This window comes from Anabrus simplex, chromosome 5, assembly GCF_040414725.1.
Source record: "Anabrus simplex isolate iqAnaSimp1 chromosome 5, ASM4041472v1, whole genome shotgun sequence".
NCBI lineage: Eukaryota > Metazoa > Arthropoda > Insecta > Orthoptera > Tettigoniidae > Anabrus > Anabrus simplex.
Genome location: NC_090269.1, coordinates 293,294,547 through 293,320,195, shown reverse-complemented (window position 1 = coordinate 293,320,195; position 25,649 = coordinate 293,294,547).

Below are 25,649 nucleotides of genomic sequence, written 5' to 3'. Positions count from 1 at the left end.
AACAATAATCACCACCACCACCACCACCACCACCAGTGACTCAGAAATGAATGGTATATTCGCTCTGTAGGATTATTTCCTTCGTTACGGGAAAATGAATCTAACAGCAACGCGTGGTCTTCTACATGGTGAGTAGAAATTTAATTTAATTTTCTCACGTTGTATCTGTTCGAGCATTGACATACTTTTCTTTCTTCTAGCCTTATCCTAAATGTATTGTGTATTATTGATCTTATGTGAATCATGTATGTTGCTACAAAGAATAACTGATTATGGACTTAAATTCCAGTATTTACATTTCTGTTCGTCTTGTGTATCGTTAATCAGCTGTTTGTATTCGTAGCAAATTGGAACCACCGGCTAACTTCCGGCTAACTGTCAAGTCGAAACTCATAAAAACGGAACTATACTCAACGCGTCCGCTCTTGTAGCTCGCTCAGGCTATACTGCATTCAAGCAGTACACATATGGAGAATTATGTATGGTCCTAGTAGATTCTTTGTCGCTACGTTAATTTAACATTTCGGCGTAAGTTTTTTAAGTTGTTCGTACCGGACGTAAAACAACGGCTCATCCTCACTCTAATTTCAGGAAACATTTGGTGGGGGTGGGGGGCCTGCCCGCCTTGGCTACGCCAGTGTCACAAGTGAAAGATGTGGCAAATCGGATACATACCAGTCGTCACCATGGGAATGTTAATGTTTGACATGGCTTAAGCACCAGGAACGTACCATGGGGTGCATGGGAAAGCCTGACTGAATACAGCTTTGGAGAAATGTAAGTACCAGATTACTAAAATATTTTTTTAATTAACATATTAATAATTAACTATAGCAGCGAGCACGTTGTCATCCGTTAGAGATATTTATGCCGATTTTTTATTTATTTTAAGGTTTTGGAAGGGACAGCTGATTTGCTTTGGATGTAAAATTCTAAATCACGTACCAGAATTGGATAACATGGCGTGAATTAATGTTGAGGGTCCAACATTAAATCAATCTATTTGCTTAACGTGTGGATTTCATTGTGTGCTAGACATGGGAATGTCCACTGTATCGTTTAATGATCTAAACGTTTTATCTATCCGTGTCCAGGAATTTTAAGTCATATTTGAGAATTATAAATAGAGCTCAAATAATAAAAATATGTTGTGTTGCGGATTATAGTTTTTATAGTGAAGGAACGCAACAAACGTAATAAAGAGACTAAGAAGGAGGTGCAGACTGGAAAGAAATTGAGTTAGAAATGGCAGTGGAAGTAAGGAGAAATTGAAGGAACTTACTAGGAAATTGAATCTAGCAAAGAAGGCAGCCAAGGATAACATGATGGCAAGCATAATTGGCAGTCATACAAATTTTAGTGAAAAATGGAAGGGTATGTATAGGTATTTTAAGGCAGAAACAGGTTCCAAGAAAGACATTCCAGGAATAATTAATGAACAAGGGTAGTGTGTATGTGAGGATCTTCAAAAGGCAGAAGTATTCAGTCAGCAGTATGTAAAGATTGTTGGTTACAAGGATAATGTCGAGATAGAGGAGGAGAAGAGGCCAATGAAGTATTAAAATTTACATATGATAACAATGACATTTACAATAAGATACAAAAGTTGAAAACTAGAAAAGCGGCTGGAATTGATCAGATTTCTGGGGATATACTAAAGACAATGGGTTGGGATATAGTACCATATCTGAAGTACTTATTTGATTATTGTTTGGTCGGAGGAGCTATACCAGATGAATGGAAAGTTGCTATAGTAGCCCCTGTGTATAAAGGAAAGGGTGATAGACATAAAGCTGAAAATTACAGGCCAGTAAGTTTGACATGCATTGTATGTAAGCTTTGGGAAGGCATTCTTTCTGATTATATTAGACATGTTTGTGAAATTAATAACTGGTTCGATAGAAGGCAATTTGGTTTTAGGAAAGGTTATTCCACTGAAGCTCAACTTGTAGGATTCCAGCAAGATATAGCAGATATCTTGGATTCTGGAGGTCAAATGGACTGTATCGCGATTGATCTGTCTAAAGCATTTGATAGGGTGGATCATGGGAGACTACTGGCAAAACTGAGTGCAATTGGACTAGACAAAAGAGTGACTGAATGGGTTGCTATATTTCTAGAAAATAGATCTCAGAGAATTAGAGTAGGTGAAGCTTTATCTGACCCTGTAATAATTAAGAGGGGAATTCCTCAAGGCAGTATTATCGGACCTTATGTTTTCTTATATATATAAATGATATGAGTAAAGGAGTGGAATCGGAGGTAAGGCTTTTTGCGGATGATGTTATTCTCTAAAGAGTGATAAATAAGTTACAAGATTGTGAGCAACTGCAACGTGACCTCGAAAATGTTGTGAGGTGGACAGCAGGCAATGGTATGTTGATAAACGGGGTTAAAAGTCAGGTTGTGAGTTTCACAAATAGGAAAAGTCCTCTCAGTTTTAATTACTGCGTTGATGGGGTGAAAGTTCCTTTTGGGGATCATTGTAAGTATCTAGGTGTTAATATAAGGAAAGATCTTCATTGGGGTAATCACATAAATGGGATTGTAAATAAAGAGTACAGATCTCTGCACATGGTTATGAGTGTGTTTGGGAGTTGTAGTAAGGATGTAAAGGAGAGTGCATATACGTCTCTGTTAAGACCCCAAGTAGAGTATGGTTCCAGTGTATGGGACCCTCACCAGGATTACCTGATTCAAGAACTGGAAAAAATCCAAAGAAAAGCAGCTCGATTGTTTCTGGGTGATTTCCGACAAAAGAGTAGCGTTACAAAAATGTTGCAATGTTTGGGTTGGGAAGAATTGAGAGGAAGAAGAAGAGCTGCTCGACTAAGTGGTATGTTCCGAGCTGTCAGTGGAGAGATGGCGTGGAATGACATTAGTAGACGAATAAGTTTGAGTGGCGTTTATAAAAGTAGGAAAGATCACAATATGAAGATAAAGTTGGAATTCAAGAGGACAAACTGGGACAAATATTCATTTATAGGAAGGGGAGTTAGGGATTGGAATAACTTACCAAGGGAGATGTTCAATAAATTTCCAATTTCTTTGAAATCATTTAGGAAAAGGCTAGGAAAGCAACAGATAGGGAATCTGCCATCTGGGCGACTGCCCTGAATGCAGATCAGTATTGATTGATTTGATTGATGTTAAATTTGTAATGATGTTTTCTTACGACGACGCGGTTAACAAGTATTTTTGAAAATTTGGTAAAATCAGGTAATGATAGTAATTATATTGCCGAAGCGATTTGTATGTGTGATTTAACTGGTTCTCAATTATGAATGTTAGGAGGTTCCCATCATAAGGTCAGAATAGGTGGACAATTTGATATCTCTGTGAGGTTTCGTCACTTTCTTGGCAACGCAGTAATAAAATAATTGGGAATATGTAATAAATTATAAATGTGATACATTTTCACGTATCATTGAGTGAAACAACATGTTGCAGATCGAATGTCTAGATGGGAATTGAGGTTTGAGGTAAAGGAAATGCCGAGCAATAAACGAGAAATATGAGAAAAAGAGAAATTCCCGCAGGAACTGGAAATAATACGTTCAGATACCAGTAGAAATAGTCCTCGTAAACAAGCGATGAGCTAGTGAATAAATGTCTACTCATTAAGGAAGAATAGTAATGAAGCGTCGATGAAAAAATAAAAGAAAATGAGATTCTACGAGGAAATAAGAAATATAATAAAGAAGAACTAGCCGCTGTGTAATAGAAATAGAGACATGCAGAGGTCTGCCTAAGATGCTCGCATACATGAGATGAGACCCCCATGGCTCCAGACGCACTGTGAACATTTAATCGTTATTGAATTGATTCCAGATTGTGTATTGTGATATTGAAGCAGGGTTAAATTGATACCCAATTATTTTACACTCTAAAATTTACACCCGTGAATTGTAACAATAAGCCATGACCCAGGAACATTTGCTACGGAGGTTAAATTATGTTTATTTATTTGTCGATGAATTTGATTGACTTTTACAACCGTAATTTTTGTCATGGAAGGATAGTGTTTGGATAAGTTGTGGATTTCCCAGTTGTATGTATTTTTATGCCTATTTGTTTTTGAACCTGATTTTCTTTGATATTGCAGTAAAGCGACGTTCCAGTCATTTAAATGACAGGTGCCCTCAGCACCTGAGATTGAGTTTACTTTAATTTGTACGTGATCTTGCTGCTTGAGGTAAATGCAATAGGTTAGTTATAATAGGATGCTTTCTCTTTCAGGAATGTATTTTATATCGTAAGTAGTATAATGGGAGAGTTCGGGCGCCTCCTCCTCCGCCCGCGGCGCGGGAAATTTGAATTCTGGCTGGAAATTTGAATTTTGGCGGGAGATTTGAATTTTGGCGGGAGATTTGAATTTGTAAACAAAGCCACGTGCTTTTTGACAGCTGTCATCGACAACAACGCATCGCTAACCTCACTGCTGCCATCTTGACGGGCCTAAACCTCACTAGTGCCAACTTAACCTAACTAGCATGAGGTAAACAAAGCCACGTGTTTTTTGACAGCCACGTGCTTTTTGACAGACAACAACGCATCGCTAACCTCAGTACTGCCATCTTGACGGGCCTAAACCTCAGTAGTGCCAACTTAACCTCACTAGCATGAGGTAAACAAAGCCACGTGTTGTTTGACAGCCACGTGCTTTTTGACAGACAACAACGCATCGCTAACCTCAGTACTGCCATCTTGACGGGAATAAACCTCGGTGGTACCAACTTAACCTAACTAGCTCGAGATAAACAAAGCCACGTGCTTTTTGACAGCCACGTGCTTTTTGACAGCTGTCATCCGCTATCTTTAAACTACAGAGCGCTGTGCTGCCCTCTTTCGTCACCTGTCATCGGCAGTGCTGCCATCTTGGCGGGCCTAAACCTTAGTGCTACCAACTTAACCTCACTAGCTCGAGATAAACAAATCCACGTGATTTTTGACAGCTGTCATCCGCCATCTTTAATCCATAGAGCACAGTGCTGCCCTCTTTAGCTACTTACCTTTGAAATGTGGTGGCGGATAATTTGAAAAATGCTTTTTGACAGCAGCCATCTTGCATCGCAAACCTCAGTGCTGCCCTCTTTAGCTAGATACCTTGTGGTGGCAGACAATTCCACGTGACAGCAGCCATCTTTAATCAAGAGAGCACCGTGCTGCCCTCTATGTGGTGGCGGCAAATTGAAAAATTCCACGTGCTCTTGTTTGGAAACAAACTCACGTGCTTTTTTTCTGACAGCTACCATCCGCCATCTTTAATCTATAGAGCACAGTGCTGCCCTCTATGTGGTGGTGGCAAATTCCACGTGCTCTTGTTTGGAAACAAAGCTACGTGCAGCTGTCATCCGCCATCTTTAATCAACAGAGCACCGTGCTGCGGGCAATTTCATCACCTGTCATCCGCCATCTTTAATCCACAGAACACCGTGCTGCCCTCTTTATGGCTACTACCTTAAGCACGTAGTAGCGGGCAATTTGAAAAGTTCTGCTAGTTATCATCCACCATCTTTAATCAAGAGAGCACCGTGCTGCCATCTTTAGTTGAAATGTGGTGGCGGCAAATTGAAAATTTCCACGTGCTCTTGTTTGGAAACAAACTCACGTGCTTTTTGACAGCTACCATCCGCCATCTTTAATCAACAGAGCATAGTGCTGCCCTCTATGTGGTGGTGGCAAATTCTACGTGCTCTTGTTTGGTAAACATAGCCACGTGCAGCTGTCATCCACCATCTTTAATCCAGAGAGCACCGTGCTGCCCTCTTTATCGTAGTAGATGTAAATTCGTCACCTGTCATCCGCAGTGCTGCCATCTTTAGCTAGATACCTTTGAAATGTGGTACGTCATCCGCCATCTTGCATCCGAAACCTCAGTGCTGCCTGGTGACGGCAAATTCCACGTGCTCTTGTTTGGAAACAAAGCTTTTCATCCAGAGAGAACAGTGCTGCCCCGGTGGCGGCAAATTCCACGTGCTTTAGAAAGCTATGTGCTTTTTTGACAAAAAAATTCTGCTCTCGAGATACTTACCGAACTAGACGATACTATACTTACGAAACTGCTCATCACCTTCTTTCTTCTATGAGTAATAAACAAAAACTCTATCTTGCAAATAAGGAGCGGGAGGAAGGTAATACCTAACCTAAAATAAAAGAATATGCCAATTCTACATTATTTATTTACATCTTGTATGTACAAGTTTTATCTTGAATCTTTTACCCTAGTGATGTTTGCGTACTTCTCGATGCAATTCTTGAATGTACAAGTTTAAACTTGCTGTACTACGCTCTCAGCGTACCTCTTTGTGATGTAAGACAGCGTAACGTAAGTACACACCTCTAGCATTATGTTTATGTAAAGTAGTACCTATCAATACTACTATGCCCCCAGGCTAGCGTGTTGGTAGAATTTGGAATGACAAACCGTTTACAATCATCGCTATTAAGGGCTACCTTACTAATTAAATGAGTGTACAACTGGTGCTTCTTGCTTCTAATGACAGACATTTGCTTATGCAAAACAGATGGATTACTTTTAATGCAATTGTTATAGTTTTCAAAACTTAGCTGATTCTGAACGACATTCTTTTTAACCCCCTTCAATCTCTTTATTTGTAATTCATTTAAGAGTTTTATGCAATATGACTTGGATTTAGTACCTACAAATGAATCGATAATATTCCCAGCACATTCATCTTTCATTTTACCTAGAACCTTTTTGTTCACTAGCGGTAGATGATATTGATTATCTGCAGGATATTTACTTGTATCAAACCTACCCAAGTCCGGCTTTATATCATTGTAATAGTCATCAGTTTTGATTTGATAAATAAACGAATCGGTATCTGTGTAGAGCAATTGCGCATTATGCGCGTACTTCTTCATCATATAATCGTAATGGAATTCATACATGAGTGTTTTAGCCAATTCAAGTATTGCAAAGCCGACGTAGGTAGGTTTGTCATACTTAACCTTGACACGATTCATCTGTATAATAACTAAATTCTCATGTATGATGGTGCAGCTGTGGAAATTTGGTTTACTTATTAAATAGTTAGCACCATACCTTTTCTTAATATTATCCCAGTTTGTAATCAATTTTACATCAACGCGTTTGTCAACATTTTCCATAGTCTTACCAAACACACTGTTATTCATGAGCTTGTAGAAATCTTTTTCAAACTCGTTAACCGCATTCGTTCTTAAATTATTGTTCAGATCGATATATGGCTTTAGCCACGGTGACTGATTAAATTCTAGTACGCGGTGAATTTTGGATAACTTCAAACCATGCTGCAAACACTGTTTTAAATTTCGGTAATGAATGATATACTTAGATTTATCGCACAAATTAGCAATGAGCATTTTCGTCGTTGATGCAATGTACGGGGGCTTCATATTTTCAGGGCAGAACGGTAGGTCATTATGAGAAGTGTGTAACTCTTTAGGATACTGTAAGTCAACTTCGAGGAAATAGCCTTTATCAGCTTCATCACCTAGGGCGTGTAGCTGTAAAGCATCAATTTCGCACTGCGTCAGCCAGCGGAAACCACTCACCGGTAGATGCTGACTCATCGCCCACCCATACTGATTATTAGCATCGAGGTAAACGATATACCGAGATTCATGACTGGAATCGAAACTCGGCATGTACTTATTATTAGCCCTCGAATACCGCCCGCTGCACTGACTCAGACCGCCTCGAATTGATGATTTTATGAAGTGCACCATATCGATATCGGTCAGCAGTTCCAAATTCACATGCGTGTGTTTCAACATGGCATCCCAACTTAACCCAGGTGCAGTAAAATACTGACATGGGTCAAGGCTGTAGGTGTTCATGCAAACACAGCGAAAATTTTCAAAAACATCAGCTAACAAAAGTACATCTGTCTTTAAATATAAATCGGAGTATTCACCCAGCGTTTGAATGTGGAACTGCTCCCAGATATGTTGTGCATGTAAATAGTCATCATCACTAATATCTGCTGAATTCAGCGAGCTGTAAAAGGATTGTTTCGATGGTAAGGCACGTTCTTCGAGGCGGTCTAAGCAGTCGAGATATTCATAACAAAAAACACCCTTACGCCGAAGTAAATTAAACTGCGCTTCTTCGGGAAAAACGCGTCGAATTTCCGTAAATTGTTCAGACTGTAAATGACTAGAAAGTTTATCGAGGCTACTCGCCATAAAGCGAAACGAGTCAAGGAATCTCAGTTTTATAGAATGCTCAGCATCTACTTTTACAGACTTTGCAAACGCAATGTACCGTTTTTTATTCTGAGGGATTATATCTACTTTTTCATCTGAAGCTCCAAATTGTGAAATGATGAAATGAGAGTCGTAACCAGATAAGTTATGAAAAATTACAGGGATAAATTTAGGAACTCTATACTTAAGATTACAGCTATAATGAGCGGCACATCTGTAGAAACCAGTTAAATGATCATGATCAAAAACTTTAGGGTCATTTTCGGAAAATTCCCCATCACAAATGCTACACTTTGTAGCACGTTCATGATCATTTAACTGAATTTCGGTGAGTGGCTTCATAGGAATATTACTATTCAGAATACGACCGAGACGAACTGCATCACTTTCAAGTCTTTCTAAAAATACTTTAGCAGCATCATGTCCTCGATACAGCTCTAACTTGTTAAGCGTACTATCGTAACTACACTTGATGTAATACGCGAAGCTATACGGGACATGCATGTGCGTAGTATTAGTGAAAGAGTTGTCAGGATTAGGTGAGCATGTGTTGCATGGCGTGAGGATGGCTTCAAAGTCTGCATAAATCACGAACGGTACCCACATCTGCTTGTGAAAATTTGTAAATTTTAAAACATTATTGCCTGTAGTAGGTATCTCTGTACGTACATGATTGCAGTCATTCTTGGAATGCTTCGTTAACTGATCTTCAGTTCTAAAATACTGCAAGCATCCATCACATAACCACTTTTTACCATCATGTTTTGACAAGTGACTGCCAACAAGTCTACTCAGATTTTTAATCCAGCAAAAGTGGCTATTCACACTGTTTTCAATATAGAGTAAATTAACATGAGTACTCTTCTTATGACATGTATAATACAGAGGACCTACTACAGACTTTTTCTCTACACCATACACATTAATACTAATGTTATTTAGTTCCTCAAAGCGCTTAATATCCTTTATCTGCACAGGAAATTCTATACTATCGAGATTTGGCTGCGTTGAATAGTGTGGATACGATGATGTTCTATTCGCTACATTCCGTTTCACAGGATTTAAAGCTGACATCACCGCCCATGCAAAACATGCTTCGTCATTGTTTTGGATGTTTACAACAGCTTCTTTTCGCTGAATCCATGTCGGCAGCTCGATGTACGATGAACCTCGCATGGGATTGTACTTATTGATGTTAACTTCTACATACATTATTTCAACTAAAGCCCACCCTGATTCCTTTTCCTGAAATTCCTCGCTCTTAGTTGAAATAATGTTAGAGACATCCCTAAGTACATCACCAAAATTAGTCGACTGACTTATGACAAAATTCTTCGTATTAAATGATTTAATGTCCGTTATTTCGGATTCATCCGTGCTTTTAATGTACAAGGCGAAAAGTTCAAAATTAACTTTAAATAAACTATGATTGGACAAAGATTTAGCAAGAAGCTGTTGTACATCCGGTTGAACGCAATTTAAAATGTTTGAAGTGCTCTGAAACTTTTGACTGGTGCGAATTCGGTAACTAGCAATCCTACTTTTAAATGCTGTATTAATTTCCTCGATGTTTGCGTTACTACCACTTCTACATGCATTATTTTTATGTGCATTACTCCGTAAGTGTCCCTGAAAATGCGAAGATGGTACATCAGTGTTACAGTGCTCGCAGTGAATAGTTTGAAGTTCATGATTTTTTCTAGGTTTTTACTACTAGTACTTTCTACAGCTACATCAGTAGCTGCACGCTTTTTCCCTACTACTACCTGAGGGCAAGTAGATATTTGATGTACCTCTGCTAAGTGAGCCTCGTATCGCACTACGTTAGCGAAATACACACTACAAACTTTACATAAAGCAGATGTTATGCTAGGGTGTTTTGATTTCATATGGCGCATGAAGTTATCACGCCTTGCAAACGTTACATTACATTCCTCGCAGCAGGGGAACATCTGAAAATAGAACGAGATTAGGTGAAAGTTACGGAAGAAACCAAGTTTCAACGTATAGAGGTTGGACATGGCTGTGAGTTAGGCCTTTAGCATGAGGATTGAAGAGAACGACCAAAGTTATGATGTTCGGAAGAAACCAAGTTTCAGCCTGTTGAGGACAGACATAGCTATGTGTACGTGTTTGAAATTATACCACGTCTATAGTATGCGGATTGAAGAGAACAACTATTTATCAATAGCTTAAAGTTACGATGTTTTAGAAGAAACCAAGTTTCAGCTTGTTGAGGGCAGACATAGCTATGTGCACGTGTTTGAAATTATACCACGTCTATAGTATGAGGATTGAAGAGAACAACTATTTATCAATAGCTTAAAGTTACGATGTTTTAGAAGAAACCAAGTTTCAGCTTGTTGAGGGCAGACATAGCTATGTGCACGTGTTTGAAATTATACCACGTCTATAGCGTGAGGATTAAAGAGAACAAGTATTTATCCATAGCTTAAAGTTACGATGTTTTAGAAGAAACCAAGTTTCAGCCTGTTGAGGGCAGACATAGCTATGTACGCACCTCGTCTATAGCGTGAGGATTAAAGAGAACAACTATTTATCAATAGACTAAAGTTACGATGTTTTAGAAGAAACCAAGATTCAGCCCGTTGAGGATAGACATAGCTATGTGCACGTGTTTGAAATTATACCTCGTCTATAGTATGCGGGTTGAAGAGAACGACCAAAGTTACGATGTTCGGAAGAAACCAAGTTTCAGCCTGTTGAGGATAGACATAGCTATGTGCGCGTGTTTAAAATTATACCACGTCTATAGTATGCGGATTAAAGAGAACAACTATTTATCAATAGACTAAAGTTACGATGTTTTAGAAGAAACCAACTTTCAGCCTGTTGAGGACAGACATAGCTATGTGTACGTGTTTGAAATTATACCACGACTATAGCGTGAGGATTAAAGAGAACAACTATTTATGATTAGCTTAAAGTTACGGTGTTTTAGAAGAAACCAACTTTCAGCCTGTTGAGGACAGACATAGCTATGTGCGCGTGTTTGAAATTATACCTCGTCTATAGTATGCGGGTTGAAGAGAACAACTATTTATCAATAGACTAAAGTTACGATGTTTTAGAAGAAACCAACTTTCAGCCTGTAGAGGGCAGACATAGCTATGTGCGCATGTTTGGAATTATACCTCGTCTATAGTATGCAGGTTGAAGAGAACAACTATTTATCAATAGCTTAAAGTTACGATGTTTTAGAAGAAACCAAGTTTCAGCCCGTTGAGGACAGACATAGCTATGTGTACGTGTTTGAAATTATACCACGTCTACAGTATGAGGATTGAAGAGAACAACTATTTATGATTAGCTTAAAGTTACGATGTTTTAGAAGAAACCAAGTTTCAACCTGTTGAGGATAGACATAGCTATGTGTGCGTGTTTGAAATTATACCACGTCTATAGTATGAGGATTGAAGAGAACAACTATTTATCAATTGCTTAAAGTTACGATGTTTTAGAAGAAACCAAGTATGAGGATTGAAGAGAACAACTATTTATCAATTGCTTAAAGTTACGATGTTTTAGAAGAAACCAAGTTTCAGCCTGTTGAGGGTAGACATAGCTATGTGTGCGTGTTTGAAATTATACCACGTCTATAGTATGAGGATTAAAGAGAACGACTATTTATCAATACTCTAAAGTTACGATGTTTTAGAAGAAACCAAGTTTCAGCCCGTTGAGGACAGACATAGCTATGTGTACGTGTTTGAAATTATACCTCGTCTATAGTATGTGGATTAAAGAGAACAACTATTTATCAATAGACTAAAGTTACGATGTTTTAGAAGAAACCAAGTTTCAGCCTGTTGAGGACAGACATAGCTATGTGCGCGTGTTTGAAATTATACCACGTCTATAGTATGCGGGTTGAAGAGAACAACTATTTATCAATAGCTTAAAGTTACGATGTTTTAGAAGAAACCAATTTTCAGCCTGTTGAGGGCAGACATAGCTATGTGCGCTTCGATGTTTTAGAAGAAACCAAGTTTCAGCCTGTTGAGGGCAGACATAGCTATGTGCACACCTCGTCTATAGTATGTAGATTAAAGAGAACAAGTATTTATCAATAGCTTTAAGTTACGATGTTTTAGAAGAAACCAAGTTTCAGCCTGTTGAGGGCAGACATAGCTATGTACGCACCTCGTCTATAGCGTGAGGATTAAAGAGAACAACTATTTATCAATAGCTTAAAGTTACGATGTTTTAGAAGAAACCAAGTTTCAATGAATAGAGGTCAGACATACCTTAAAATCTTCGTGCTGCAAACTGTTACTCGGATGAAATAAAATGCGTGCGTTCAAGCCTGAAACTCGAATGATAATATTCTGGTCGCACCTAAAAAGAAGAAACATATATGAATGTAGTGTGTAGGGGTACATCATCTAACCTAGTTATCTTTACAACTCAAAGTTCGAAAACATACCTTTAAAAAAATGCACGTGCTGCAGACTGTTACTGGGATGAATAAAATTGCGTACTTTCGAACGGTACCTAAAAAAGAACAAACATATATGAATGTAGATGTCTAGCGTAGAAGTTGCTTTGCAAATAAAAAAGTAACTAACAGTTCTACCTTACCTTAAGATAAAGGCTGAAGAATAATATTCACAGAAGACGGGAGATGTGTGTGTACGTAATAAACGCATACAGAGAACTGTGAGCACTTCGCGCAGACTGCAGCGACTAAATATGCTGCTTGTTACCAAGCGGATGTGATAATCGCTGACAACTGCGGTACAGTCGGAACGAAGTGTTTATGCAGCAAGAGCTCTCCCCCTGTAGTCCCGCAGGCTGACGTATTCGAACCTCCTGTTGATGCCGAGGTGCCGGAATTTAAGAGTTCGAGCCTTGGAAAGTTAGCGCGCGATCCTCGACTTCTCGAGGGTACATCCGCGGTATTCCTTACCTGTAGGTATTGAGCTAAAGCTAGATCATGTAATGACGATCGCGCAGGCCCCCCTCGCCTAGCATTTACGGCTTCTAGTTCGAACCCGCTATCTTCTGAAGTAGCGAGAATGATTGAAGAGTGTTGAGGGCGATTCATTCGTCGGATGGAGGCGTTAAGCTATGTGCAGGCTTCTTCTAGTCAGGGTACGCGATTCAAATCCTGGCAACTTATGCCGTCGGGAAGGGCATCTAGCTAGATCATGTTATGACGATCGCGCAGGTCCCTCGCCTAGCATTTGCGGCTTCCAGTTCGAACCCGCTATCTTCCGAAGTAGCGAGAATGATTGAAGAGTGTTGAGTGTGATTCATTTGTCGGATGGAGGCGTTAAGCTGTGCGCAGGCTTCTTCGGTAGGAGTATGCTATGTCGGGATATCGATTTAAAATCCTAGTCAGGAAGGGCAACCGGTCGTATAAAACTATGGTGTGAGGCGGAGTGTGCAAAAAAGCCAGCATTAAGTAAGGGCTGTTGATAGGGGGTGTTAAACCTTGTGCAGGCTCCTTCGAAAATGATTTTGGAGTACAAGACGTTGATGGTGATTCATTTGTCGGATGGAGGTAATAAGCCTTGTGCTGCCCTCTTCAGTAGGAGTAGGCTATGTCGGAACATCGATTTAAAATCCTAGTCAGGAAGGGCAACCGGTTGTATAAAACTATGGTGTGAGGCGGGGTGTGCAAAAAAAAGCCAGCAATAAGTAATGGCTGTTGATGGGGACGTTAAACCTTGTGCAGGCTCCTTCATCAGGAGAAGCCTACATGCCGGCACCGCGCAGGCTCTTTCGATAGGAGTGGGCACTGTGTGTGTTTTAACCTCTCCGTACAATCATGATAGTTTACGTTAGGAACTTACATAGGCTAAATGCTACACATTCCGTGGCAGAGCCGGGAATCGAACTCGGACCTCCGGGGGTAGCAGCTAATCACACTAACTACTACACTACAGAGGAGGAGTATTTCAGAATATTTTACAACCTTAATTAGTACTGTGTTTTAAGAGCTTACATGGGCTGAATGCTACTCAGCTAAGAAGACGTTCGTGAGTTACAAGTCGCTTATCAGCACACCGTGTTTTCGTTCAAGGTTACACAAGCCGGAAGATACGTGTACAATTTCAGCTAACACATGCATTCCACACTCGCTCAGAATGACTGTGCCGATACTTCAAGGAGTGTAGAACAAACCCATAGCCTACAGTATGCATGCCTCTCACCCAGTAGTCTCGGGTTCGATTCTCTTGGGAATAAAAATGTGTTTAAATCGCATGAATTTGTTGAGTTGCCCTTCCTGACGCAAAACTAGCAGTATCTAACCTCTTACACTATAGTTTTCAACCGGTTGCCCTTCCTGACAACTCAGATTAAGAATCTGTTTTACAACTTCTAACACGGGAATCGGGGATTTACAGCTAGATGCGCTTCTTAGATTTTAAATCATGAAATATTGTTTTACAGCCGGATGCCCTTCCTGACGCAAAACTAAGATTTTAAATCGCAAAAATTTGTTGAGTTGCCCTTCCTAACGCAAAACTGGCAGTATCTAGCCTCTTACACTATGGTTTTCAACCGGTTGCCCTTCCTGACGTCAAAGAACTCGGATTAAGAATCTGTCGAGAATCGGGGGTTTTACAGCTAGATTTTAAATCGCTGTATCACGAACTATTGTTTCACAGCTGGATGCCCTTCCTGACTAAGATTTTGAAATCGCAAGAATTTGTTGAGTTGCCCTTCCTGACGCAAAACTGGCAGTATCTAGCCTCTTACACTATGGTTTTCGACCGGTTGCCCTTCCTGACAACTCGGATTAAGAATCTGTCGAGAATCGGGGGATTTACAGCTAGATGTACTTCTTAGATTGTAAATCACGAACTATTGTTTCACAGCCGGATGCCTTTCCTGACTTTTTAAATCGCAAGAATTTGTTGAGTTGTCCTTCCTGATGCAAAACTGGGAGTATCTAGCCTCTTACACTATGGTTTTCGACCGGTGCCCTTCCTGACGCTGAAAGACCAGGATTTAGCCAGTTACCCTTCCTGATGTAACAAGACTAGGACTGCACTTGGCTAGAAATAGCCACACGAAATTATTATATAGAAAGAGAATTGCTGGGCTGATGACAGCTGTCGGAAAAGCATATAAGTTTGTAAAGCACGTAGAATTTACCGCCACCGGGCAGCACTGAGGTTTCGGATGCAAGATGGCGGATGACGTACCACATTTCAAAGGTATCTAGCTAAAGATGGCAGCACTGCGGATGACAGGTGACGAATTTACATCTACTACGATAAAGAGGGCAGCACGGTGCTCTCTGGATTAAAGATGGTGGATGACAGCTGCACGTGGCTATGTTTACCAAACAAGAGCACGTAGAATTTGCCACCACCACATAGAGGGCAGCACTATGCTCTGTTGATTAAAGATGGCGGATGGTAGCTGTCAAAAAAGCACGTGAGTTTGTTTCCAAACAAGAGCACGTGGAAATTTTCAATTTGCCGCCACCACATTTCAACTAAAGATGGCAGCACGGTGCTCTCTTGATTAAAGATGGTGGATGATAACTAGCAGAACTTTTCAAATTGCCCGCTACTACGTGCTTAAGGTAGTAGCCATAAAGAGGGCAGCACGGTGTTCTGTGGATTAAAGATGGCGGATGACAGGTGATGAAATTGCCCGCAGCACGGTGCTCTGTTGATTAAAGATGGCGGATGACAGCTGCACGTAGCTTTGTTTCCAAACAAGAGCACGTGGAATTTGCCACCACCACATAGAGGGCAGCACTGTGCTCTATAGATTAAAGATGGCGGATGGTAGCTGTCAGAAAAAAAGCACGTGAGTTTGTTTCCAAACAAGAGCACGTGGAATTTTTCAATTTGCCGCCACCACATAGAGGGCAGCACGGTGCTCTCTTGATTAAAGATGGCTGCTGTCACGTGGAATTGTCTGCCACCACAGGTATCTAGCTAAAGAGGGCAGCACTGAGGTTTGCGATGCAAGATGGCTGCTGTCAAGAAGCATTTTTCAAATTATCCGCCACCACATTTCAAAGGTAAGTAGCTAAAGAGGGCAGCACTGTGCTCTATGGATTAAAGATGGCGGATGACAGCTGTCAAAAAGCACGTGGATTTGTTTATCTCGAGCTAGTGAGGTTAAGTTGGTAGCACTAAGGTTTAGGCCCGCCAAGATGGCAGCACTGCCGATGACAGGTGACGAAAGAGGGCAGCACAGCGCTCTGTAGTTTAAAGATAGCGGATGACAGCTGTCAAAAAGCACGTGGCTGTCAAAAAGCACGTGGCTTTGTTTATCTCGAGCTAGTTAGGTTAAGTTGGTACCACCGAGGTTTATTCCCGTCAAGATGGCAGTACTGAGGTTAGCGATGCGTTGTTGTCTGTCAAAAAGCACGTGGCTGTCAAAAAACACGTGGCTTTGTTTACCTCATGCTAGTGAGGTTAAGTTGGCACTACTGAGGTTTAGGCCCGTCAAGATGGCAGTACTGAGGTTAGCGATGCGTTGTTGTCTGTCAAAAAGCACGTGGCTGTCAAAAAACACGTGGCTTTGTTTACCTCATGCTAGTTAGGTTAAGTTGGCACTAGTGAGGTTTAGGCCCGTCAAGATGGCAGCAGTGAGGTTAGCGATGCGTTGTTGTCGATGACAGCTGTCAAAAAGCACGTGGCTTTGTTTACAAATTCAAATCTCCCGCCAAAATTCAAATCTCCCGCCAAAATTCAAATTTCCAGCCAGAATTCAAATTTCCCGCGCCGCGGGCGGAGGAGGAGGCGCCCGAACTGTCCCATTATACTACTATCGTAGGATATTGGTAACTGAAGCTCAGCTGTCTCTTTCGTTTTGTCATTTAATGTGTTTCCTTTGTCAACGGGGGAGGATTCACCCACACTCTAATGTAAATAAGAAACCAATAACCTTAGGGGAGGAAGACAGCTTGGTTACATTCTTAAAACAACATTTCACTTACAGCATCCAAGCACATCGCAACTTATCAATAATTAAGTCGCTGAACAGGCCTGTGTATTATTGTAAATGTGTAGGACTGTGCGTGTAAGACAATAGAATTATAATCGAGGTAAAAGGTAGGCGAGTTAGGCAAACCCGGTAGGGTTAAACATTTGAATATTTAATTAATGTGTAATAATTAGGCAGGTCTGTTCAGTTGATTTCGTTATGTGAAATTTAATTTAGGTTATCCGTGGTGACTACACAGTGATTCATGAAATGCTCATGGATAAAATTTGTTGTTTGAGTATCCTTCTGATACCAGATCATGAAAGGTCAGTTGAGACCATAGGCCTATTTAATGTGACGCTAATTTAATTCATACTAAGGTAACAGGGAGCAGTGAACTCCTAAACTCACGTGTGTTCTCAGGAAATTCCTAATTAATTTATCGGAGCAGTGCAAATCCGCAAAAGTCAGTGTAATCCTTTTGATAATTTTATTTTTTATATCTGCAAATTAAATTAACAGAATGCAATTTTTGAGACTGCTCGGAGTTCTTTTATGTAACAAGTAATGTATTTGGCATTGTAGATAAAGGTAATTAGATTACGTCAGTCATTGGTTAATGTTGTACACCTGGTGGTGTCAATAATTAATTTCAATTTTAATTAATCGGTTATTAAAATTCTTGTTTATGGTGTAACCGAACTATTGGTGGCTACTTTACTGTCAGAATCCATTTTATTATTTTATTTGCTTACTTAATAATTTTGAATTTTAATTAATTTCTATTTGAATAAATTAATTATTAAATTTTTAACCTGGTCCATTATAATTTAGTAGTAAATATAATACTTCAATCAAATCAATCAATACTGATATACATTTAGGGCAGTCGCCCAAATGGCAGATTCCCTATCTGTTGCTTTCCTAGCCTTTTCCTAAAGGATATCAAAGAAAATGGAAATTTATTGAACGTCTCCCTTGGTAAGTTACTCCAATCCCTAACTCCCCTTCCTATAAATGAATATTTGCCCCAGTTTGTCCTCTTGAATTCCAACTTTATCTTCATATTGTGATCCTTCCTACTTTTATAAACGCCACTCAAACTTATTCGTCTACTAATGTCATTCCACGCCATCTCTCCACTGACAGCTCGGAACATACCACTTAGTCGAGCAGCTCTTCTTCTTTCTCTCAATTCTTCCCAACCCAAACATTGCAACATTTTTGTAACGCTACTCTTTTGTCGGAAATCACCCAGAAACAATCGAGCTGCTTTTCTTTGGATTTTTTCCAGTTCTTGAATCAGGTAATCCTGGTGAGGGTCCCATACACTGGAACCATACTCTACTTGGGGTCTTACCAGAGACTTATTTGCACTCTCCTTTACATCCTTACTACAACCCCTAAACACCCCATAACCATGTGCAGAGATCTGTACCCTTTATTTACAATCCCATTTATGTGATTACCCCAATGAAGATCTTTCCTTATATTAACACCTAGATACTTACAATGATCCCCAAAAGGAACTTTCACCCCATCAACCCAGTAATTAAAACTGAGAGGACTTTTCCTGTTTGTGAAACTCACAACCTGACTTTTAACCCCGTTTATCAACATACCATTGCCTGCTGTCCACCTCACAACATTTTCGAGGTCACGTTGCAGTTGCTCACAATCTTGTAACTTATTTATCACTCTATAGAGAATAACATCATCCGCAAAAAGCCGTACCTCCGATTCCACTCCTTTACTCATATCATTTATATATATAAGAAAACATAAGGTCCGATAATACTGCCTTGAGGAATTCCCCTCTTAATTATTACAGGGTCAGATAAAGCTTCACCTACTCTAATTCTCTGAGATCTATTTTCTAGAAATATAGCAACCCATTCAGTCACTCTTTTGTCTAGTCCAATTGCACTCAGTTTTGCAAGTAGTCTCCCATGATCCACCCTATCAAATGCTTTAGACAGGTCAATCGCGATACAGTCCATTTGACCTTCAGAATCCAAGACATCTGCTATACCTTGCTGGAATCCTACAAGTTGAGCTTCAGTGGAATAACCGTTCCTAAAACTGAATTGCCTTCTATCGAACCAGTTATTAATTTCACAAACATGTCTAATATAATCAGAAAGAATGCCTTCCCAAAGCTTACATACAATGCATGTCAAACTTACTGGCCTGTAATTTTCAGCTTTATGTCTATCACCCTTTCCTTTATACACAGGGGCTACTATAGCGACTCTCCATTCATCTGGTATAGCTCCTCCGACCAAACAATAATCAAATAAGTACTTCAGATATGGTACTATATCCCAACCCATTGTCTTTAGTATATCCCCAGAAATCTGATCAATTCCAGCCGCTTTTCTAGTTTTCAACTTTTGTATCTTATTGTAAATGTCATTGTTATCATATGTAAATTTTAATACTTCATTGGCCTCTTCTCCTCCTCTATCTCGACATTATCCTTCTAACCAACAATCTTTACATACTGCTGACTGAATACTTCTGCCTTTTGAAGATCCTCACATACACACTCCCTTTGTTCATTAATTATTCCTGGAATGTCCTTCTTGGAACCTGTTTCTGCCTTAAAATACCCACACATACCCTTCCATTTTTTACTAAAATTTGTATGACTGCCAATTATGCTTGCCATCATGTTATCCTTGGCTGCCTTCTTTGCTAGATTCAATTTCCTAGTAAGTTCCTTCAATTTCTCGTTACTTCCACTGCCATTTCTAACTCAATTTCTTTCCAGTCTGCACCTCCTTCTTAGTCTCTTTATTACGTTTGTTGCGTTCCTTCACTATAAAAACTATAATCCGCAACACAACATATTTTTATTATTTGAGCTCTATTTATAATTCTCAAATATGACTTAAAATTCCTGGACACGGATAGATAAAACGTTTAGATCATTAAACGATACAGTGGACATTCCCATGTCTAGCACACAATGAAATCCACACGTTAAGCAAATAGATTGATTTAATGTTGGGCCCTCAACATTAATTCACGCCATGTTATCCAATTCTGGTACGTGATTTAGAATTTTACATCCAAAGCAAATCAGCTGTCCCTTCCAAAACCTTAAAATAAATAAAAAATCGGCATAAATATCTCTAACGGATGACAACGTGGTCGCGGCTATAGTTAATTATTTATATGTTAATTAAAACAATATTTTAGTAATCTGGTACTTACATTTCTCCAAAGCTGTATTCAGTCAGGCTTTCCCATGCACCCCATGGTACGTTCCTGGTGCTTAAGCCATGTCAAACATTAACATTCCCATGGTGACGACTGGTATGTATCCGATTTGCCACATCTTTCACTTGTGACACTGGCGTAGCCAAGGCGGGCAGGCCCCCCACCCCCACCAAATGTTTCCTGAAATTAGAGTGAGGATGAGCCGTTGTTTTACGTCCGGTACGAACAACTTAAAAAACTTACGCCGAAATGTTAAATTAACGTAGCGACAAAGAATCTACTAGGACCATACATAATTCTCCATATGTGTACTGCTTGAATGCAGTATAGCCTGAGCGAGCTACAAGAGCGGACGCGTTGAGTATAGTTCCGTTTTTATGAGTTTCGACTTGACAGTTAGCCGAAAGTCAGCCGATGGTTCCAATTTGCTACGAATACAAACAGCTGATTAACGAAACACAAGACGAACAGAAATGTAAATACTGGAATTTAAGTCCATAATCAGTTATTCTTTGTAGCAACATACATGATTCACATAAGATCAATAATACACAATACATTTAGGATAAGGCTAGAAGAAAGAAAAGTATGTCAATGCTCGAACAGATACAACGTGAGAAAATTAAATTAAATTTCTACTCACCATGTAGAAGACCACGCGTTGCTGTTAGATTCATTTTCCCGTAACGAAGGAAATAATCCTACAGAGCGAATATACCACTCATTTCTGAGTCACTGGTGGTGGTGGTGGTGGTGGTGGTGGTGGTGGTGGTGGTGATTATTGTTTTAATAGGAAGTACAACTAGGTAACCATCCTCTATATAACACTAATCAGAGGGAAAAATAGAAGGGATCCGACACTTCGAAAAATGAAGATATCGGTCAAAGAAAGACAAGGGCGACGAAGGACGTGAAAATGAAAGGCTCCCTAGCCCTCGCAAACCTAATAGCGTCGGCGTCAGAAAAGAACAAGAGTTGACCAAGGGAGGTCGGATAGGATAGATGAAAGTGAGGAGCCTGGCACAAGTAAGTGGAAGCAATGCCAGGACTCAGCTAGGGGCCCCGTGGTCGCCAACCCACGCTCCAAAGTTCAGAGCCCCTGGGGCCTTCTGAGTCACTATCGGCATTGTCATCGTCTGTTGAGGTTTCACTCTCGCTTGATCCTAAAGAGATAATAAAGTCTTGAACATAATCGTCTGTGAGCTTTCTTTCTCCCAAGCTTTGTAGTACTTAGTATCCTTGTGTACCAGAAGAAGAAGAGGAAGAAGAAGAAGAAGAAGAAGGAAGAGGAGAAGAAGAATAATGAGAAAAAGAAGAAGAAGACTATCGAACTGATCGTGTCCCAAGCAGATGAGAGTCTCATAGCGGTAAGTATATTTTATTTACAGAACACCTTGGCAGAAGAAGAGGATAGAGGAGCTTATCACTGATTGACATTCCCAAAGGTACAATAGGGTGGTCGAATACTTTGTTGATTCAGTGTATTTAACTCTTCTCTTGTAGACAGGACATTTCCCGAAAAATGGAAAGTGGGCATTATACGTTCTCTAAGAATAGGTAGCTTCCCCTTATGAACCATCTGACTACAGAGCCTACTTCCATACTTTCTGCTTTATCTAAAGCGCTAGAGTTCGTCGCTTATAGAAAAATAACGGACTACATGACGACTTGCAACTTACTAGACCCACTACAATCCGGTTTTCGTCAAGCACATAGTACTATAGCGGCGCTACTGAAGGTCACAGAGAACATTATAGAAGCAATGGAGAATAAGGAATGACAGTTTTAATACTACATTTGAGCAGAGCTTTTGACTCTGTTGACATTGACAGTTTGCTGTTTAAATTGTATTCCCTCTGTTTCTCGGACAGTGCCCTCGTTTGGTTGCATTCCTACCTGCACGGCCGTCGGCGTCGTGTTAAAGAGAGGATAAACAAATCAACTCGGTGGTCCGTGCAGTGGGGTGTGCTCCAAGGGTCGGTGTTAGGACCCTTTCCTTTTCTATCTACATTAATGATATCTCCCCAGACCTAACGCACTGCAAATACCATATTTACGCTGTTGATGTACAAATTTACCTCCACATATCTCCGGATCGAATATTTTTGACCTTAGCAAAAATCAATCAGGATCTAACATCGTTTTCTTCTTGGTATTTGAAATGTTGTCTTACGTTAAACCCAGCAAAAACGCAAGTTGTCATCTTTGGATACCCGAAATTATTCGCGAAGGTCAATCGACCAGAGATTCCATTTTTTACATCACGTAATACTAACATACGATTCATATCATCAGTAAAAGTCCTAGGCGTTACTTTTGATGATGACATGTCATGGAAAATGCATATTGCGAACATCACGCAGAAAACTTTATCTGCATTGCACATGCTGCGGGGTATAAATAATTATTATTTCCTGAAAACAAAAAAAAATGCTGGTAGAAGCTTGGTTTTCCCTCATTTTGGCTATTGTGACGCGATTTATAGAGACGCTGAGAGCAAGTTATTGTAGATTGTAACGTGATCAAAATGCATGTGTGAGATACGTCCTATTGAACCCAACAGGGGCATGATCCAAGGACCTTGGGTTGATAGCGATCTCCGTAATTACGCACGCAATGCTATTAAAGGGAAAGAACGCTGAAAATGATTAATATTCATATCATTAATAGAGGTCATACCGAAACCGATTAATATTCATACCATTGAGATAGATAAATTGTGTATTTTAAAATTATTCTACGAGATTTCTTTGTCTGCGACTTATTGCGCAGTATTATCCTTTGTGTAGCGGGGGCCCCGCAGATGAAGCCAAGCCAACTTAGACCCGGGAGGGGTTATGAATGGGGATTCCCTGTGACATCACTCGAGTGAAGACATCCCTCCTCAAGACTCACAGAATGAGGGGAAACTAACTTTTTCGAAACGGAATATAGGAGTCATCTTGGAATCGGACTGGCCAACTTAATTACCTACGATATAGAAAATTAATAAAACTCAAATTAGGGGCTCATCTCCCGATTTAAAAGGGATAAATGTTACTGGGACATTTATTTAGAGTGTTTAATGTCCTCTTCCGTGATAACTTTCAGCCGAAGAAAGAATACTGTGTGGTTTCTGCGTGGAAAAGTACTGGGCCATCTGTTTAGTCTCACGACAGCTCCTCGAGATCGGGACTTCACCCCGTGTGGTAGGGGAAGCAGAACATATTTTAATTAATTTAAAGAGATTCACCGAAGGATAATTGAGTGGTTATGTCTCAATCGCACCAACTAGATATTGGTCACCGATCACCCGTACTATTTTACCTCGAGTACGCCGGGAATAGGCGCTACGCAAATTAGTGGAAGGGGTATCGCTCCCTAGTAAAAACTACTGCCGGAAGGGACAAGAGTCAGTCGGGGTTTGCGGCTTATCGACGGCGAAGCTATGCTCCGTTAAGCCCTCGTTAGGTCTTTGTTCAAGTGAAATTAATTCCTATTTTAAGTGAAATAATACAATTTGCATAAACAGTGTTTAGTTTTGATCTCTGTGACGCCAGTGTTAACTTTTTGGAAAACCGTGACGTGAAAAGTCATATTATTATGATTACTATAATATAACGATCTTACGTAGTCGCACATGAGATCGTGGCCGGACGTTCACATTGAACGCTGTTAACCGGAGTGTGTATTAAACAGTGACGTTGTGTCTGTACAGGATTAAGTGCTAGCGGCTCCACCATCATCAGACAATGGTTCATCAACTTCAAGATGGAATGGTAATGGAAGTCATCACCGTGGTGCCCATGGAGGAGGAGTAAGCCCAGGATGGACTTCCCGAGTTGACGAAGGCATCATCATGTGGTAGAGATGAGTACAAAGTTCTAATATCTGGCATGCATAGAAGGGATGGGAATATTTATTGTAAACTGACGCTATAAGAGATTAAAAGATGTAGTACTGTTGAAATAGAGCGCCGGAATGGGCGCGTAGTAATTAAGTCTTAGCTTAGGAAACCGACTACAGGTCTGAGTAATCGAGTGTAAATAATTAAGGAAGATAATACTTTAGCTTTGCATGGGATATAGATTCATTCAATTATTTCTTTCTTGGGAGATTCTGTTTGTTTATTTGCGTCAGAAGACCAGTAATAATTAGTTTATGCGAGTGCAGTGAGAGTAGTTATTAGAGTATTCATTAATTTGGTAAGTGTATGGTATGTAAAACGGTAAGTACTACTGTACGCAAGGCACGTCACTACGAGACTCAGCGGCCAAAGTGACAACCTCAAAAATTCCACCCTTTGAAATACTTAGATAGGGAGTGATGAGATAAGATTGATTATGTGATAAAATTTATCAGGAAATGATCCTAAAGCGTGTGTTAAACATCCATTCGCGTGGATATTAATTAATTAATGAATGTATTGCCGTGTGACGAGAAAGTAGCCATGTGCCGACCATCGATTAATTAGCAGTCAGTAATCAGATGTTGATTGCTGCGCGAGTGCTTAACTGTGTTGTAATTGCTGAATAGATTCCGCACGATGACCATGTATATGGAATGTAGCGGGTAAGCTATGTAGGACGGCAGGAATAATAATAATAATAATAATAATAATAACGATCGGGCAAAGATTACCATTATAATACGGGAGTCGCGATGCGAGATGATATGATACTGTTGGGTAAAGGTGTTGAATTCAAGGTGATTTGCGGGAGTCATTTTAAGACCGCAGTTTATTGTGGAAGTACGTCCGAGTGATGTGTTACAGTTTCCTTTTGAAAGGGAATGTTACGCCTGTTAATGTGGGTGTCGACCCTTAGGGGAGGGTGAACCACCGTCTGGCCTTGGCCCAGTGTGTTTTCTTTTTTTTGTTTGAATGTCCCGTAAGCGGAGGAAGGAAGGACGTGGCTGTTAAAGGGAAGTTGGTTTCTTTGAATGGCGAAATAATGATTTACCTAACACGGCAGAGCTGTGTAATAATTAACACGCGACCCGGCCGATGATGGTAATGTTTGCCAATGAATCGTTGTTAATTGTGCGAGTATAATTAGATAGGGATTACAGGACCCTGCCTTCATCGCAAGAGGTTGTCAGTTCGATGCTCAACGTAGGCATTGGAGGCCTACAGTGTCAGAAGGAAGATCAAGTGCCTTTTACATATTTTTCTTGCATATCATGTACCATGTATGTGTTTTTATGTCATGTGTGGTTGTACATAAGGTCAGTGGTGGTTCTGTCCATCAGCTCGACGATGCCTAGAATAGCGAGGGTCGGTTCAATCCCAGGTGTTGTATCATATGTGT